Raw genomic sequence first — 19,099 nt, forward strand, 5'->3', positions numbered from 1 at the left:
GTGACTTGGCTTTCGAGATCAGAGACCATGTCTACCTCCGCGTCTCTCCAATGAAAGGCACTCGTTGCTTCGGTATAAAAGGGAAGGTTGCCCCTAGATACGTGGGTCCTTTCAAGTTCATTGGCAAAAGAGGCGATCTCGTTTATCAACTTGAGCTTCCGTCCAACTTCCCAAACATGCATGATTTGTTTCACGCGTCACTACTTCGCAAGTGCTTCAAGACTCCTGAGCGCACCATCAACTTCGAAGAGATTGACCTCCAAGAAGATATGTCTTACCATGAGCATCCTGTTGCTATTCTTGAAGAATCCGAGTGCAAGACTCGCAACAAGTCAATCAAATTCCTAAAAGTGAAGTGGTCACACCATTCCGACCCAGAAGCCACCTGGGAACGTGAGGACCACCTCCGTTCCGCATATCCGCAGTTCTTTCAGTCCTAGATCTCGGGACGAGATCCTTTCATAGTGGTGGAGTGTTGTAACACCCCGAATGTAACTTGCCATAATTGTAACTCCGACTCTGCCATTTTCAGCTTTAAGTTATGAGTTTCCCTTTATGGTTTGGTTTTGTCTTCGTTTTGCATTTTCTTCATGTCATGCATTTCATATCATGTCATCATGTGCATCGCATTGGCATACGTGTTCGTCTCATGCATCCAAGCATTTTCCCCTTTGTCCGTTTTGCAATCCGACACTCCTACGTGCACCGGCGTGCCCCTTTTGTCTCTTTTCGTGAGAGGTTGTTAAACATTCTCGGAATGGACCGAGATTTGCCAAGTGGCCTTGGTACACCACCGTTAGACCGCCTGTCAAATTTCGTTCCATTTGGAGTCTGTTTTATGCTCCTACGGTTAACCGGGTAACTCCAAAGGCCTCTTGTGTGTTGCAGCCCAACACCCATCCAAAACGGCCCAATAACCCATCTAAACCACTCCCATTTCCGCCGTCATCGGATCACGATCGTGTGGGTGAAAACTACACCCCATTTGGACACTCCTACCTCCTCCTAGCTATAAATATGTGCCCCTCCTCGATTTTTTCGCGGATGAAACCCTAGCAAACTTCCCCCGCCGCCACCGGACATGTCCGTGCGCCGCCGGACAACTTCTTCGCCGCGCCCGTGCCAATAGGAGCGTGCCACGCGTCCTCCCGCCACCGCCACCCTCCGCGGCCCGGAGAGCCCGCGGCCGGCCCTCCAGGCCCACGCCGCGCGACCGCCTTCCTGCTCCGCGTCGCCCCGCGCCCGCGCTCGCGCGCCGTGCCCGCCGCCGCCTCACCGGCGTGCTCCTCCGCTGCCTCGCCGGCGCGCACCATCGCCCCGCCGCTCCTCCACTGTCGCCCCGCATGCCGACCGACGCCGCCTCCTCCTCCCCGGACCCGGATCCGGCAAGCCCCACATCTCTCCGTCGTCTCCCTCCTCTCCGACAGCTCCTCCAGCGACCTTCCGGTGATCCTTGAAGAACATGCCCCGAAACCATAGATCTGGTCCAGAGGGGTATATTTTCTCTAAGTCCTTTTTCTGCAACTTTTTCATGCTCTGTTCATTGCCTCATATCTCCATGACCGTAGCTCTGTTTCCTGCATATAATATATCCAAATGTTCATTGTGAGATGCTCTTCATTTAATTGCATTGTGGCATGCTTGTTTGAGTTCATCTTGATGCCCTAATCATTGATGGAAGAGTGCTATAAAATGTTTACTGCTGCTACTTATCAGTCTATGGTGATTTGTCATTTTTGTCACATTTGATGTGTGCTTCATATGGGCATGAGATCTACATGTGTTTTGATCTATGACATCCCATATTTGTAGAGGAGCTTTCCATGTATTTGTGTGATCAATGTGGTGACTAGCACAAGCATGTAAAGTAGCCTTCGTGATATTGTTGTTTTCAGGGACTTAGGATTTTGCTAAGTCCTTTTCCTGTTGTTATTTTGATGCCATGTAAACATGAAGCTACAGTGAGATCCATGCTTTGTTTGAGTATCTGCAGTAAGGGTGTTTGGAACATATGGTTATGCTCTATTCATCCATACCCCTGTTTGCAATTATGGAGTGCCCTAGCATGTCTTATTCTTGCTCTACTTTTTCTATAAAATATTCATGGCAGATTGTTTACATGTTAATCAATTTTGCCATGGTTGTTGCTAGTGATAAATGCATGCTATGAACTTGCTCTTTCCATGGTTAGCTTCGTGAACATGTCATCTTCCTGTTGCTATGCTTGTTTTGTCATGCAATCTTTGTGATGAGTGGTCTGAGCTCGCAAAGATGCCTTCATAATTCTGTTTATGCCATGCTCTGTTTTCTGCTAAGTCTGAGACTGTTAATAAAACTTGCTATGTTTACATGGGTGCCATCATATCTTCTTTTCCTTTTTGGCTCATGTTCAGTAAGGGACTCTTGATCTATACATTTAGTATATTCATGCCAAGCCTTGTATTGCTATGATATGTTCCTGTAGCATGTTGTTTGCTTGCTCTAAACATGGCTTCATGATGTTATTTCTGGCATGTTAGTATTTTCACAGTCTGTGAAGCTGATATCTTTTGCACTTTTGTCATGCTTGCTTGCTCTAAACATGGCTTCCTGATGTTATTTCTGGCATGTTAGTATTTTCACTCTTCCTGATGTTATTTCCGGCATGTTCTGCATCATGTTTCTTGTGCATTGCATCGTGATTGATTGTTGGTCCTTTGCTTGTGTTCTTGCTTTGGGTAGAGCCGAGAGACGAGTACGTGATAGAGGAACCTGTTGAGTACGCTAACGAGGATCAAGCTTTCGACAACTCCGAGAACTTTGCAGGCAAGATGACCATACCCTCGAAATTACTTCTATCTTTGTTGTGCTAGTTGTTCGATCTATTGCTATGCTGCGCTACCTACCACTTCCTATATCATTCCTCCCATATTGCCATGTCAAGCCTCTAACCCACCTTCCCTAGCAAACTGTTGTTTGGCTATGTTACCGCTTTGCTCAGCCCCTCTTATAGCGTTGCTAGTTGCAAGTGAAGATGAAGCTTGTTCCATGTTGGAACATGGATATTGTTGGGATATCATTATTATCTCTTATTTACTTTAATGCATCTATATACTTGGTAAAGGGTGGAAGGCTCGGCCTTATGCTTGGTGTTTTGTTCCACCATTGCCGCCCTAGTTTCCGTCATACCGGTGTTATGTTCCTTGATTTTGCGTTCCTTACGCGGTTGGGTGTTATGGGAACCACTTGATAGTTCGCTTTAAATATAAAAATCCTCCAGAAAGGCCCAACCTTGGTTCTGCAGACTCAAGGGTCATCTTTATTTTACCCCACCCCCCCGGCCAGTGCTCCTCTGAGTGTTGGTCCGAAACGGGCAACCTGCGGGGCCACCTCGGGGCAATTTGAGGGGTGGTTTTACTCGTAGCTTGATCTATCCGGTGTGCCCTGAGAACGAGATACGTGCGACTCCTATCGGGATTTGTCGACACATCGGGCGGCTTTGCTGGTCTTGTTTTACCATTGTTGAAATGTCTTGTAACCGAGATTCCGAGATTGATCGGGTCTTCCAGGAAGAAGGAATATCCTTCATTGGCCGTGAGAGCTTGTGATGGGCTAAGTTCGGACACCCCTGCAGGGTTTTGAACTTTTGAAAGCCGTGCCCGCGGTTATGGGCAGACGGGAATTTGTTAATATCCAGTTGTAGAGAACTTGACACTTAATTTAATTAAAATGAATCAACCGCATGTGTAGCCGTGATGGTCCCTTTTCGGCGGAGTCCGGGAAGTGAACACAGCCTTGTGTTATGCTTGAGCGTAAGTAGCTCCAGGATCACTTCTTGATCATTATTAGCTTCTCGACTGTGCGTTGCTTCTCTTCTCGCTCTCTTTTGCGTATGTTAGCCACCATATATGTTTAGTGCTTTGCTGCAGCTCCACCTCACTACCCTTTCCTACTCTTAAGCTTAAATAGTCTTGATCTCGCGGGTGTGAGATTGCTGAGTCCTTATGACTCATAGATACTTCCAAACAGATGCATGTGCCGAAGATGCCACTGCAGGGGACGCTACCGAACTCAAGTGGGAGTTCAACGAGGATTCAGGCTGTTACTATGTTTCTTTTCCGGATGATCAGTAGAGGAGCCCAGTTGGGACGACTGGGGATCTAGCATTTGGGGTTGTCTTCTTTTATTTTGGTTTCGTAGTCGGACCTTTGATTGTACCTTGGATGATGTATGGATTATTTATGTATTTTGTGAAGTGGCGATTGTAAGCCGACTCTTTATCCCTTTCTTATTCAGTACATGGGATGTGTAGAGATTACCCCTCTTGCGACATGCCTACCATGCGGCTATGCCTCTAAGTCGTGCCCTGACACGTGGGAGATATAGCCGCATTGTGGTTGTTACACAGCACCAGGCGGTGCACAGAAGCACCGGACCGCCAAGCCGCTGTTCGGCAGCCGGCCGAAGAAGCCGAAGAACCCGGCCGCTGCAACCAAGAGGAAGGAGGCCGCCGCAAAGGCGGCCCAGTTCCAGAGGACCCCGAAGCAGCCCCAACGGTGTCCGCGTAAGTGCTTGACTATTCTTGCCTTTTTTTCTTTTTGTCTTACTTGCAAAACCCTTTCTGAGTTTCTTTTCGTCTTGCTTGAATAGGGCCCCGCTCTCTTTTGAGTGGTCAACCTATGCTTCCATCATCGGGGGGCTGGAGGGCTCCGCCAACACCCGCCGCGTATAGCCGCGCGCCGAGCTCCAGGCGGCAACGCAGTGGAACGTGCCAGAGGCGAGCGAGGAGTGGGAGGAGGCGGAACGGAAGAAGGCGGCGGCGGCCAAGGCGGCGCAGGAAGAAGACGATGGGACCGCCAAGGTCCAGGCCGACGCCGCGGTCAAGGAGCAAGCCGACGCGGCCGCCAAGGCCCAGGCCGACGTCATGGCCAAGGAGCGGGCGGACGCGGTCGCTAGAGCGCGGGTGTAGAAGGCCACACGCGGCCAGGCGCCACAACTTGTCATTCTCTGCGCGCCGCTCCGCCGATGCCAAGGATCCAATCATCGACTAGAGGAGCTGGCGATGAATAGCTGGTCGCGGAGAGTGGAGGAGGCGACGCTGTCGTCATGGGGCGCAGGAGCCCCTTCACGCGCCGACTGCTGACGCACAAAGCAGTCGGCTTGAGGTGCCACCGGTGCCATCAACTGGTAACAAGTTGGTGGTGGGCTCGACTCTCGTGGCATGCATTCTGGGGCGTCGTCGCCTGGAGAAGGCGGCATCGGTGCTAATGCCACTGGAGGTTGGGGCCGCGACCTCTTCAGCCCCCGACGCCGTGGCCAGCAGCGCCGCCCTACCGGAATGGACTCATGGAGGCGGGACAAGCATGCTGAATCGTGCCGTAAACAATGTCCAGGCCCAGGGCGCCGCCCTCCAGCTGTACCCATAGGAGTTCTTGACGACGCGTGCTGCCGTCCGGGTATGTCTCCTGATCGCTTGTTTCTGATCCTTGTATTTTTCTGAAATCTTCCATGGGGGCAAGGTGCTGAGCAGGCGGCTCGGAACTTAAGGCAAGTTCCGAGTGCTAACCTTTTCTGTTTTCTTCTCTTGTCTTTGATGCAGGACTATCAAAACATCCGCGCGGCTGCCTTCAACTCTCATGTCCGGGAGCTGACCAAGTGCACTACTGAACTGGCTGGCAGTCGGAGTAAGTGCTTCATCCTTATTCTCGTGGGGGTGCGCCAGCGCACCCGCGGGGTGTAGCCCCCGAGATTCGGGCCGACTGCTGAGCAGTCGGGCCGGATCTTCCAGCGACTACTTTCTTTCTTTTGTTAACTTGCTGACTATCCTTTATTTCTTGTCTTCTGCAGGAGCCAACGCTACCTTACAGTAGCAGCTGGGCGAAGCCCAGATCGTGCTGCACGCCAAGGAGGAGGAGCGCAGCAAGATGGAGCAGGAGCGCGACCACCTGGCCAAGAAATTGGCTGACCAGGAGGACCGTCACCAGGCGGAGCTGCAAAAGCTCGAGGATGTGGAGGAGGCCCTCGAGGCCGAGTTCGAGACTCGGCGCTCGAACTGGGTCCATAGGGAGAAGGCTCACCGACGGCTACGGCGAGATCGAGGACATGCTCGATGGTGAGTTGTTCTTCCCTTTCCTTCGCCTGCTGACTTCACATTTGAGCCTGCTTCCGACTTCATACTTCTTTTTTCCTTCTTTTGCAGAGTATTTCCCTGGTCACGCCATTGCTACCAGCCAAGCCATTGAAGCTCGTCGTGACGAGCGAAGGCTGGCTGGTGCATAAATCGCGCCCAACACCCCTCGGACCCACGTCGAGAAGCTGCTTGCCATGCAAGCTCATCTCCAACCGGCCGATCGGGCGCTCCGCCGGCTGCAGCGCGCTGTAGCCCAGATGGTCTCTGCCCTCTGGCTGGGTGCTCCGGCTCTGCGCACCCCCAGTCGTACCTCCGACTGGATAGAGGTGGCTATCGGCCGCTTCAAAGATTGGAAGGGCTTCGCAGCCCGGGCAGGTGCATGGCGGTCTTTGGAGTTCATCAAGGGGTGGTACCCTGGGCCGAACCTAGCCCGAATGGCCACTCTTCGTGCCGAACCAGCGAGGAGTTGGCGGCGGTGGCGCCCGAGCTCTATCATTGTGCCGCGGCGATATCCGAGTACACGCACACCAGCGTCTTTCTCCCTGAGCTAAATGAGGAGGGCGCCGAGGCACCGCCCGATTAGTTCAGGCTCAACCGGCAGACAGCGAGGACTCGGTGGAGGAGATCGCCTCTAGTGATGAAGATGAGGAGGAGGAGGAGGAGGAGGATGAGGATGGCGAAGACGATGCGCTGGATGATGGACACGACAGCCGGCCTCAGCCTGACCAAATCTCGACCAACGGGCAACGCGCCTGCAAGCCGACTACTGCCGGTGCTGACTAGGTCGAGACCAACCAGGCGGCTGTTCCACCACCCGGAGCCTCGGCCACCACCGACCCCTCCGATCCGGCTGCCTCTCCTTTGGCCTAGTCGGCCAAGTTATCTTTCTTTCTTGTTTTGTGATCTCTTTGAACAAATTTGTTAGATTTGCGTAGTTCCACCCGCTGGGGGTGTATTCAAACTCCGTTGAATGCTGGCCAAGGGCCTTTGCTATGTAAATTATTTTTGCCGATTTTTCGACTTGTCGTGCTTTTCTGCTCCCTTGTCTTTTTCCTTTGCCGCCTTCCCTTAGCTGTCGTCTGGCCAACCGCACAGCCGCTCTGCGGTCTGTGGCTGGGTCAAGTACTTGGCCGCTTTGGGAAGGCAAGTACTTTTAGCCATTTGTAGAGCCTAGCAGCTTAACTTTAGAAATCGGTCGGCCGGCTGCTCAATAGTCGGTCGGCGAGGTGAGGAGCCAGCTTGGTCTATGTGAATGCTTTGGTCCTTAGCCATTTTTGGTGTGGGCATAGTTTCCTACCTTTAACTCTAGCCAGCCGACAGTCGCTCTATGAGCTGCAGCTGATGGCAAGAGAGGGCTGAGGTGCCAGCACACTACTTGTCCGACTGAAGGTAGCATTGACATAGTACAAGGCGGCAAGCCCCGGGCCGACTGGTCAAACCCAGTGCCAAGCGGAATAGTGAAATAACACATTCATAGGCATAGAACTTATCATATAGATAAAAAGGGTGGCCCACGAGTACTCCTCGAGGGACCCAATGTCTTAACGCTTAATACAAAAGGTAGCGTGGTACATACTGCATTAACTGTAAAATCTTCGGAGGAGATTCGCATTCCATGGATGCTCCGATTCCTTGCCCGAGTCATCCCTCTTGCGCGCTCTAGGCTTTTGTGCGTCGATGAGATAGTAGGAGTCGTTGCCCAAAGCTTTTCTAATGATGAACAAGACTTCCCAAGGGGCCGAGAGCTTGTGCTGGCCGGCTGTTCCCTCGATTACCCGGAGCACAAGATCTCCCTCTTGGAACGATCTTGGCTTGACCATTCGACTGAGTGCTAACAGACGGCCTTCTTCAAGCAGGTCAACACCGTCTTCTCTTGCTTCTTTTGCCTCCACCTCTGTGTACATGGTGACACGAGGCGAGTCGAACTCGATGTCAGTTCGGATGACGACCTCGGCCCCATACACGAGGAAGAATGGAGTGAAGATGGTTGATTTGTTCGGAGTGGTGCGAAGGCTCCAGAGGACGGCCGACAGCTCATCGATCCAGCAGTCGGCCGAGCGCTCCAATGGCTCGGCCAGTCGGGGCTTGATGCCAGAGAGGATGAGGCCGTTTGCTCGCTCGACTTGGCTATTTCACTGCGGATGGGCAACAGACGCTAAGTCCAGTCGGATGCCCTGCGTCACGCAGAAACAGGCCAAGGCTCCCTTGGCCAAGTTCGTGCCATTGTCGGTGATGATGCTGTGTGGCACACCGTATCGGACGGTGATATCTGTAATAAAGGTTACAGCAGTCAGATTGTTCAGTTTCTTGATTGCCTTCGCTTCAATCCATTTGGTGAATTTGTCCACAATGACAAGCAGATGGGTCATGCCACCGCGTGCTTTCTTGAACGGTCCCACCATGTCCAGCCCCCACATGGCAAAGGGCCAAGTGAGGGGGATGGACTTGAGTGTAGAAGTCGGTAGATGTTGTTTGGAGCTAAACTTCTGGCACCCTTTGCAATGCTTGACCAATTCCTTGATGTCTTTGGCGACAAGGGAACTGGAGGCCACGTGGTGGCCGCAGCCTTCTCTGGTTCTATGCACCATTGGAAGACTCCAGTTACGCTGCGCTTGACAAGCTCTCTGTTTACTATCGTGTAGGCTCCTGCTCGGCGCTGCACTTGCCAGGCCGAGATCTCGTCAGCCGGCAGTTCTCTGGTCACCAGAAACTTGAGCATGGGCTGTGCCCATGATGGTGCTTGAATTTCTTCAACTGCCACTATGGCCACTTGTACTAGGGTGGTTGGGTTGGGAGGTGGCGGGTTGGGGTCGGCCACCGCTTGCTGCGTTGTTAAAGTCTTCGGGCCGACTGCTGATACGTCCATTTTGCGTCATGCTTTTATATCGATATTTATTGCATTATGGGCTTATATTACACATTATGTCACAATACTTATGTCTATTCTCTCTTATTTTACAAGGTTTGCACGAAGAGGGGGAATGCCGACATCTGGAATTCTAGGCTGGAAAAGGAGCAAATATTAGAGACCTATTCTGCACAACTCCAAAAGTCCTAAAACTCCATAGGAGACATTTTTAGAATATATAAAAAATATTGGGGAAGGAAGCACCAGAGGGGGGCCACCCACCATCCACGAGGGTGGGGAGCACGCCCTACCCCCCTGGGCGCGCCCCCCTGTCTCGTGGGCCCCTAGCAGGCTTCCGGTGCCCATCTTTGGCTATATGAAGTCTTTCGCCCTGGAAAAAAATTGATAATTAAGCTTTCGGATCGAAACGCCGCCGCCACGAGGCGGAACCTTGGTGGAACCAATCTAGGGATCCGGCAGAGCTGTTCTGCAGGGGAAACATCCCTCCGGGGGGGGGGGCGAAATCATCACCATCGATCCTCTCATCGGGAGGGAGTCAATCTCCATCATCATCTTCACTAGGACCATCTCATATCAAACCCTAGTTCATCTCTTGTATCCAATCTTTGTCCCAAAACCTCAGATTGGTACCTCTGGGTTGCTAGTAGTGTTGATTACTCCTTGTAGTTGATGCTAGTTGGTTTACTTGGTGGAAGATCATATGTTCAGACCCTTTATGCATATTGATACCCCTGTGATTATGAACACGAATATGATTTGTGAGTAGTTACATTTGTTCCTGAGGACATGGGAGAAGTCTTGCTATGAGTAGTCATGTGAATTTGGTATTCGTTCGATATTTTGATGAGATGTATGTTGTCTTTCCTCTAGTGGTGTCATGTGAACATCGACTACATGACACTTCACCATTGTTTGGGCCTAGGGGAAGGCATTGGGAAGTAATAAGTATATGATGGGTTGCTATAGTGACAGAATCTTAAACCCTAGTTTATGTGTTGCTTCATAAGGGGCCGATTTGGATCCATATGTTTCATGCTATGGTTAGGATTACCTTAATACTTCTTTTGTAGTTGCGGATGCTTGCAAGAGGGGTTAATCATAAGTGGGATGCTTTTCCAAGTTAGGGCAGTACCCAAGCACCGGTCCACCCACATATCAAATTATCAAAGTACCGAACACGAATCATATGAACGTGATGAAAACTAGCTTGACGATAATTCCCATATGTCATCGGGAGCGCTTTCCTTTATATAAGAGTTTGTCCAGGCTTGTCCTTTGCGACGAAAAGGATTGGGCCATCTTGCTGCACCTTATTTACTTTTATTACTTGTTACCTGTTACACATTACCTTATCACAAAACTATTTGTTACCGATAATTTCAGTTCTTGCAGAGAATACCTTTCTGAAAACTGCTTATCATTTCCTTCTGCTCCTTATTGGGTTCGACACTCTTACTTATCGAAAGGACTAAGATAGATACCCTATACTTGTGGGTCATCAAGACTCTTTTCTGGCACCATTGCCGGGGAGTGAAGCGCCTTTGGTAGGTTGAATTTGGTAAGGAAAAATTTATATAGTGTGCTGAAATTTACTTTCACTTCTTACTATGGAACATAATCCTTTGAGGGGCTTGTTCGGGGTATCTTCACCCCAACCAGTAGAGAAAAGAGTTGCTCCTCAACCTACTGAACCTACTGAAAATGTTTACTTTGAAATTCCTTCGGGTATGATAGAGAAACTGCTGGCTCACCCTTTTACACGAGATGAAACATTGCATCCCGATTTGCACCTAATCTATATGGATGAAGTTTGTGGATTATTTAAGCTTGCAGGTATGCCCGAGGATGTTATCAATAAGAAGGTATTCCCTTTATCTTTGAAGGGAAAGGCATTTACATGGTTTAGGCTATGTGATGATATTGGATCATGGAACTACAACTGATTGAAATTGGAATTTCATCAAAAGTTCTATCCTATGCATCTGGTTCATCGTGATCGTAATTATATATATATATATATATATTTGGCCTCGTGAAGGAGAAAGCATCGCTCAAGCTTGGAGGAGGCTTAAGTCAATGTTATATTGATGTTCCAATCATGATCTCTCAAGACAAATTATTATTCAAAAATTTTATGCTCGGCTTTCTCTCAATTATCGCTCCATGCTCGATACTTCTTGTACTGGTTCTTTTATGATGAAGACTATTGAATTCAAATGGGATTTATTGGAAAGAATTGAACGCAACTCTAAAGATTGGGAAATCGACGAAGTTAAGGAGTTAGGTATAACACCTAAGTTTGATTGTGTTAAATCTTTTATGGATACCGATGCTTTTCGTGAATTTAGCACTAAATATGGACTTGACTCTGAGATAGTAGCTTCTTTTTGGGAATCCTTTGCTACTCATGTTGATCTCCCCAAGGAGAAGTGGCTTAAATATCATCCTCCCATTGAAGTAAAAGTAGTAGAACCTATTAAAGTTGAAGAAAAGACTATCAATTATAATGTTGACCCTATTGTTCCTACCGCTTATATTGAGAAACCACCTTTCCCTACTAGAATAAAGGATCGCGCTAAAGCTTCAACTGTGGTCAAAAAAAGTAATATTAGAACACCTACACCCTCTGAGCAAATTAATGTTGAACCTAGTATTACTATGGTTAAAGATATCTTGTCTGATAATATTGATGGGCATGTTGTTTACTTTTGTAATGAAGCTTCTAAAATTGCTAGACCCGATACTAAAAATAAACATAGACCTGTTGTAGGCATGCCTGTTATTTCTGTTAAAATAGGAGATCATTGCTATCATGGCTTATGTGATATGGGTGCTACTGTGAGTGCCATACCTCATTCTTTATATGAAGAAATATGCATGATATTACACCTGCTCAGATAGAAGGTATTGATGTTACAATTAAGCTTGCCAATAGAGATACTATTTCACCGATTGGGATAGTCAGAGATGTTGAAGTATTGTGTGGAAAAGTTAAATATCCTGATGATTTTCTTGTTCTTGGTTCCCCACAAGATGACTTTTGTCCCATTATATTTGGTAGGCCCTTCTTGAATACTGTTAATGCTAAGATAGACTACAAAAAGGATATTGTTTCTATTGGTTTAGGGGATATGTCTCATGATTTTAGTTTTGCAAAATTTCGTAGACAAACCCATGATAAAGAATTGCATAGTAAAGATGAAATTATTGTTCTTGCTTCTATTGATGTGCCTCCTAATGATCCTTTAGAACAATATTTGCTAGACCATGAAAATGATATGTTTATGAATGAAAGAAGGGAAATAGATGAAGTATTCTTTAAACAGGGACCTATTTTGAAACACAACTTGCCTGTTGATATTCTAGGGGATCCTCCTCCACCCAAGGGTGATCCCGTGTTTGAGCTTAAACCATTACCTGATACTCTTAAATATGCTTATCTTGATGAAAAGAAGATATATCCTATTATTATTAGTGCTAACCTTTCAAAGAAGGAAGAAGAGAAATTACTGAAAACTCTGAAGAAGCACCGTGCTGCTATTGGATATACTCCTGATGATCTTAAGGGTATTAGTCCCACTCTATGCTATCACAAAATAAAATTGGAGAGAGATGCTAAACCAGTTGTTGATCACCAACGACGGTTAAATCCCAAGATGAAAGAAGTGGTAAGAAAAGAAATTCTGAAGCTTCTTGAGGCAGGTGTAATTTATCTTGTTGCTGATAGTCAGTGGGTAAGTCATGTCCATTGTGTCCCTAAGAAGGGAGGTATTATTGTTGTTCCTAATGATAAAGATGAATTGACCCCACAAAGAATTGTTACATTTTATAGCTACTAAAAATGATCATTACCCTTTACCTTTTATTGATCAAATGCTAGAAAGATTATCTAAACATACACCTTTTTGCTTTCTATATGGTTATTCTGGTTTCTCTCAAATACCTGTGTTGAAAGAGGATCAGGAAAAGACCACTTTTACTTGCCCTTTCGGTACCTTTGCTTATAGATGTATGCCTTTTGGTTTATGTAATGCACCTGCTACCTTTCAAAGATGCATGACTGCTATATTATCTGACTTTTGTGAAAAGATTATTGAGGTATTCATGGATGGTTTTTCTGTATATGGAACTTCTTTTGATGATTGCTTAAGCAACCTTGATCGAGTTTTGCAGAGATGTGAAGAAACTAATCTAGTCTTGAATTGGGAGAAGTGCCACTTTATGGTTAATGAAGGTATTGTCTTGGGGCAGAATTTTTTTGAAAGAGGTATTGAAGTTGATAAAGCTAAAGTTGGTGCTATTGAAAAGATGCCTTGTCCTAAGGATATTAAAGGTATAAGAAGTTTCCTTGTTCATGCCGGTTTTATAGGAGGTTCATTAAAGACTTCTCAAAAATTTCCAAGCCTCTGACTAATCTCTTACAAAAAGATGTTCCTTTCGGCTTTGATGATGATTGTGTAGAAGCATTTGAAATACTTAAGAAAGCCTTGATTTTTGCACCTATTGTTCAACCTCCTGATTGGAATTTACCCTTTGAAATTATGTGTGATGCTAGTGATTATGCTGTAGGTGCTATGTTAGCACAAAGAGTTGATAAGAAATTAAATGTTATCTAATATGCTATTAAAACTCTAGACAGTGCCCAGAGGAATTATGCTACTACTGAAAAAGAATTTTTAGCAGTTGTATTTGCTTGTGATAAGTTCAGACCTTATATTGTTGATTCCAAAGTAACTGTTCACACTGATCATGCTGCTATTAAATATCTTATGGAAAAGAAAGATGCTAAACCTAGACTTATTAGATGGGTTCTCCTACTACAAGAATTTGATTTGCATATTATTGATAGAAAAGGAGCTGAGAACCCCGTTGCAGACAACTTGTCTAGGTTAGAGAATGTTCTTGATGACCCACTACCTATAGATGATAGCTTTCCTCATGAACAATTAGTTGTCATAAATGCTTCTCGTACCTCTCCATGGTATGCTGATTATGCCAATTACATTGTTGCTAAATATATACCACCTAGTTTCACATACCAGCAAAAGAAAAAGTTTTTCTATGGTTTAAGATATTACTTGTGGGATGACCAACACCTTTATAAAGGAGTAGATGGTGTTATTAGACGTTGTGTACCTAAGCATGAACAAGAACAAATCCCACGCAAGTGTCACTCCGAGGCATATGGAGGACTACATGCTAGAGATAGAACAGAACATAAGGTATTGCAATCCGGTTTTTATTGGCCTACTCTCTTCAAGGATACCCGTAAGTTTGTCTTGTCTTGTGATGAATGTCAAAGAATTGGTAATATTAGTAGATGTCAAGGAATGCCTATTAATTATTCACTTGTTATTGAACCATTTGATGTTTGGGGCTTTGATTATATGGGACTGTTTCCTTCCTCTAATGGGTATACACATACTTTAGTTGCTGTTGATTACATTACTAAGTGGGTAGAAGCTATTCCAACTAGTAGTGCTGACCATAACGCCTCTATTAAGATGCTTAAAGAAGTTATTTTTTTGAGGTTTGGAGTCCCTAGATACTTAATGACTTGATGGTGGTTCACATTTTATTCATGGTGCTTTTCGTAAAATGCTTGCTAAGTATGATGTTAATCATAGAATTGCATCTCCATATCATCCACGGTCTAGTGGTCAAGTAGAACTAAGTAATAGAGAGCTTAAATTAATTTTGCAAAAGACTGTTAATAGATCTAGAAAGAATTGGTCCAAGAAACTTGATGATGCATTATGGGCCTATAGAACTGCATATAAAAATCCTATGGGTATGTCTCCATATAAAATGGTTTAGGGAAAAGCATGTCATTTACCTCTCGAACTAGAACATAAGGCATATTGGCCCATTAAAGAGCTCAATTATGATTTCAAACTTGCCGGTGAGAAGAGACTATTTGACATTAGCCCACTTGATGAGTGGAGAACCCAGGCCTATGAGAATGCCAAAATGTTTAAAGAAAAAGTTAAAAGATGGCATGACAAAAGGATACAGAAACGTGAGTTTAATGTAGGTGATTATGTATTGTTATACAACTCTCGTTTAAGATTTTTTGCAGGAAAACTCCTCTCTAAATGGGAAGGTCCTTACGTTATCGAGGAGGTCTATCGTTCCGGTGCCATAAAATCAACAACTTCCAAGGAACAAATCCGAGGGTGGTGAACGGTCAAAGAATCAAACATTATATCTCAGGTAATCTGATAAACGTTGAAACTAATGTCATTGAAATCATAACCCCGGAGGAGTATATAAGGGACACCTTCCAGAATGTTTCAGCCTCCGAAAAGGAAGAGGTATGTGGTACGGTAAGTAAACCGACTCCAAAACAGTTCTAATAGCTATTTTTCTCCGTTTTGGAATATTTAAGAAAATAGGAAAATAAGAAGCAGTCCAGAAAGGACACGAGGTGTCCACAAGGGTGGAGGGCACACCCTACCCCCTGGGAGCGCCTCCCTACCTCGTGGGCACCTCGTGTGACCCCCGGACTCCGATTTCTTGCACGATACTTCTTTTGGTCTGTAAAAATTCACTATATAATCTCCCAAAGGTTTTGACCATCGTACCACGCAAATATCCTCTGTTTTTGTTTCGAGTTGTTTCCTGCTAGAGTTGTCAATGCCAGGCATCACGTCGTCCCCCTCTTCCAACAATGAGGGCGACGATGCTTGGCTAATGAAGATAGAGGTGAAGAGAGAAGAACCCGTGGAGATCAACAAGGATGATAGGATCAAGAAGGCCGTGGAGGATCAAGCTCAGGCAATGGAAGAAGAAGACATCCTTCAACCTCATTACAATCTACTTACCCCTACTGAAACTGAAGCTTTCAAGATGATTGAAATTGTTCGGGTGCAGAACAAGTATCTAACTCATGAAAATATTCTGTTGCAAGAGCATATCACCGCACTCAAGGGCATTATTAGTAAGATGGAGCACCTCTTGCACTCGATGTTGGATGACAAGCCTACATCATCAACAACTTCTTCTTCACCACCAAAGGAGAATTGAGTATTGGGTATGGGCTCTCCCCTTGGCAACCGCCAATCTTGGGGGAATGCCCCGGTATCTTATCGCCATCACACTTTTATCTTTACCGTTTGTCCGTGTTCTGGGAACCGGGGTCCCCTGAGTTGCCTGCCTGCGGCCCATGGCGTGGCTTTGCTGGCAGGCCTGTATGGCCCATATTCATCAACAAGGAATCAAGACCATCGCAAGGGGCCAAGCCTCGTGAGGCAGACGACACAAGACCTCCTCAGGGGCAGCCTCATCAGGCCGGCTCGTGAGGGGCGGAGAGTTAAAGGTTAGGGAAACCTCGCGAGGTGCTTGTGACGTAAGCCATGACGATCGAGACCAGGCGGGCGCCAGGCGGGCACCAGGAGGGTCCCAGCGTGCCGCTTCCTTATTTCCTCTTTGGTGCTAAGGGGGCAAGCAAAGGCGTAGAGTACCGATGCATCAAGCAAAGGTTTCCATTTTGGTGCAACAAGACCAGAAGGACGGCAAGACGGAGATCACCATGGAGCCCAGGACAGCGTCACCGCCAGAACCTTTGGCAGGCGAAGACCACCTTTTGTCAGGATTGCTGGTACTAGCTATCCCCTTTCAAATTGGCCGTTGTTGGCTCCCTTTCCGCTCAATATTTGGGGAGAGGACCCGGGCCTCTATTAATAGGACTAGCCACCACCATAGGCGGGAGAGAATCCAAGATCATCTTCAGCCACACAAGTGCACCAAGCACAAGAACACCTCAACCTGAGGAGGTTGTTCTTCCCTTTGTATTATTCATCCTCAGCCCAAGAGGTAATCCACCATAACCACACTAGAGTAGGGTATTACACCGCAACGGTGGCCCGAACCAGTATAAATCTCGTGTTCTTTGTGTTGCGAGTTCATTGAGTTAGTTCGTGAGATCTTGGCTAAGTTAGGGCGCGGATCGATAGGGGGGGTCTTCGCGCACACCCCAGTGTTCGAACCTTAAGGGTTTTGCCGCAACCCGTGATCCGACATTTGGCGCGCCAGGTAGGGGTGCGTCGAAGCTTCCTTTCCGTCGCTTCGCACCTCGTCGCTCCATCGTCTCCATGGCAGACGCACGTCGCGCCCGTGCCGAGCCCTGGGCTGCCCTCGCCACCCGCTTCGCTCAGACAACCCCTGTCGGTGGGCCACCCCGTCGCTCTCCGTCGCCTGCCGCCAATGTCGCCATCGGCCTGGCGGGGAACGAGCAGCAAGCATCCTCGGTGCACCCCTCGGTGCGACAGGACGGACGCACCGCCACTCCATCACTGACTCCTGCTGGTTCTTCGTCTCACGCTCGTCGCGTTCCCACAGACACACGGGCCGCGCTCCTCATGGTGCACAAGCTCCTGCGCTACTGCCCGGTCGACGACCTCTACGAGGACTGGCTTGATCGCATCGCCGAGCTTGTCCGCGCCGTGGGAGGCTCCCCTGCATCATCCCACTCTCTGCCTCGCCCTCCGCCAGCCACGGGGGACGCAGCTCAAGAAGCACCTCTGCCACCTCTGCCCTAAGAGGCGCCCTAGCGCCAAGGCACGCGGCTCCGTGATGCGACCCACCGCGTCTGGCATCCACGCGCGAAGAAAGAAGCTGCCAAGAAGTCCCTCGATCATAAGCGAATGCTCCGTCACTCCTCGCTCCGCCGCGCCAGGATCGTTTGCTGCAGCAAGGCCCCGCACTGCTGGCCATAACGGCGCGCGGGCGCTAAGGCTAAGCTCCACCTCCAAGGCGGGCCCTGATGACCACGGCCGGCTGCCGCGCCTTCACTCCCGAGCTGCGTAGCGTCGCCTGGCCAGGCAAGTTCAAGCCAGATCTGCCCCCTCGCTATGACGGCACCCCCGATCCCGCAGAGTTCTTGCAGCTCTTCGAGCCGAGCATCGAGGCAGCCAACGGCGGCGAGAAAGTCATGGCGAACTGGTTTCCCATGGCTCTCAAGGATGGCCCCCACTCCTGGCTCCTGAACCTGCCTCCTGGCTCAATTTTCTCCTGGGACGAAATGCGCAACCACTTCATCGCCAACTTCCAGGGCACTCGCGAGAGCCCCCCCCGATCGCGGGTGACCTGTGCCGCATCAAGCAACAACCAGGAGAGACCCTGCAGAAGTACATTCAGCGCTTCAACAGCGCGTGCATCAAAATCCCCAAGGTGACCGACAAGGCCATCATCTCAGCGTTCTCCGACAGTGTCCGCGACGTCAAGATGAAGGAAGAGCTTGCCATCCACGAAGAGTTGTGCAAGACCCTGGAGCTGTTCAACATCACAACCAAGTGTGCAAGAGCTGAGGAGGTGCGCCTCTCCCTCCTCGAGCTCCCTGCTGCAGACCCAGAGGAGAAAAAGACCAAGGCCAAGGACATGAAGCGCAAGGGAGCAGTCGTGCTTGCGGCGGAACCAGACACCAATCGCGGCAGAGACCAGCCCGAGTCATCCAAGGGCAGCCGACCGTTCTGCGCCTTCCACAACATGCATACCCACAACACCAGACTGTCAAGAGCTCAGAGCCATTCGAGAAGGACGCTTCGGTCGACGCCCCGAGCGCAGCGACCGGGGCTATGACTGAGGAGGAGGATGTGGTGGCGGACGCTGGGACGACCGTGGCCTGCGCCAAGTGTGGCACGACCGGCCTCATGAGGACCGCTGGCAGGATCAACCTCGCAAGGGCGCCTGGAGGGACCAGCCCCATGAGGCTCATCCTCAAGGCAACGCAGGCCTTCCTCCATTACCACCACCACCCAGAAGGAATGACGACCACCATCAAGTCGAGGGGGCTGGGGGCTTCCAGGAGCCACGCGCTGTCGCCTGCATCTTGGGCGGAGCTCAAGCCCCAGCCTCGCAGCGTATCTTCAAGCAGTTTGCCCGTGAAGTGAATGCAATTCTCCCCAAGCTCGAGGCCACACGCCCACTCAGATGGTCCAGGAGCCCCATCACGTTCAGTTCGGCAGATCAGCTCAAGTGCACGGCCACTGCTGGCATCCTACCAATGCTCTGTTCGCCAGTCATTAGCGGCGTGCAAGTTACCAAGACCCTCATCGACGGCGGCGCAAGGCTCAATGTCCTTTCCATCGACACGTTCGACAACCTCCAAGTACCATATGATC

The sequence above is a fragment of the Triticum urartu genome, chromosome 7 (genome assembly GCF_003073215.2).
Source record: "Triticum urartu cultivar G1812 chromosome 7, Tu2.1, whole genome shotgun sequence".
NCBI classification, from domain to species: Eukaryota; Viridiplantae; Streptophyta; class Magnoliopsida; order Poales; family Poaceae; genus Triticum; species Triticum urartu.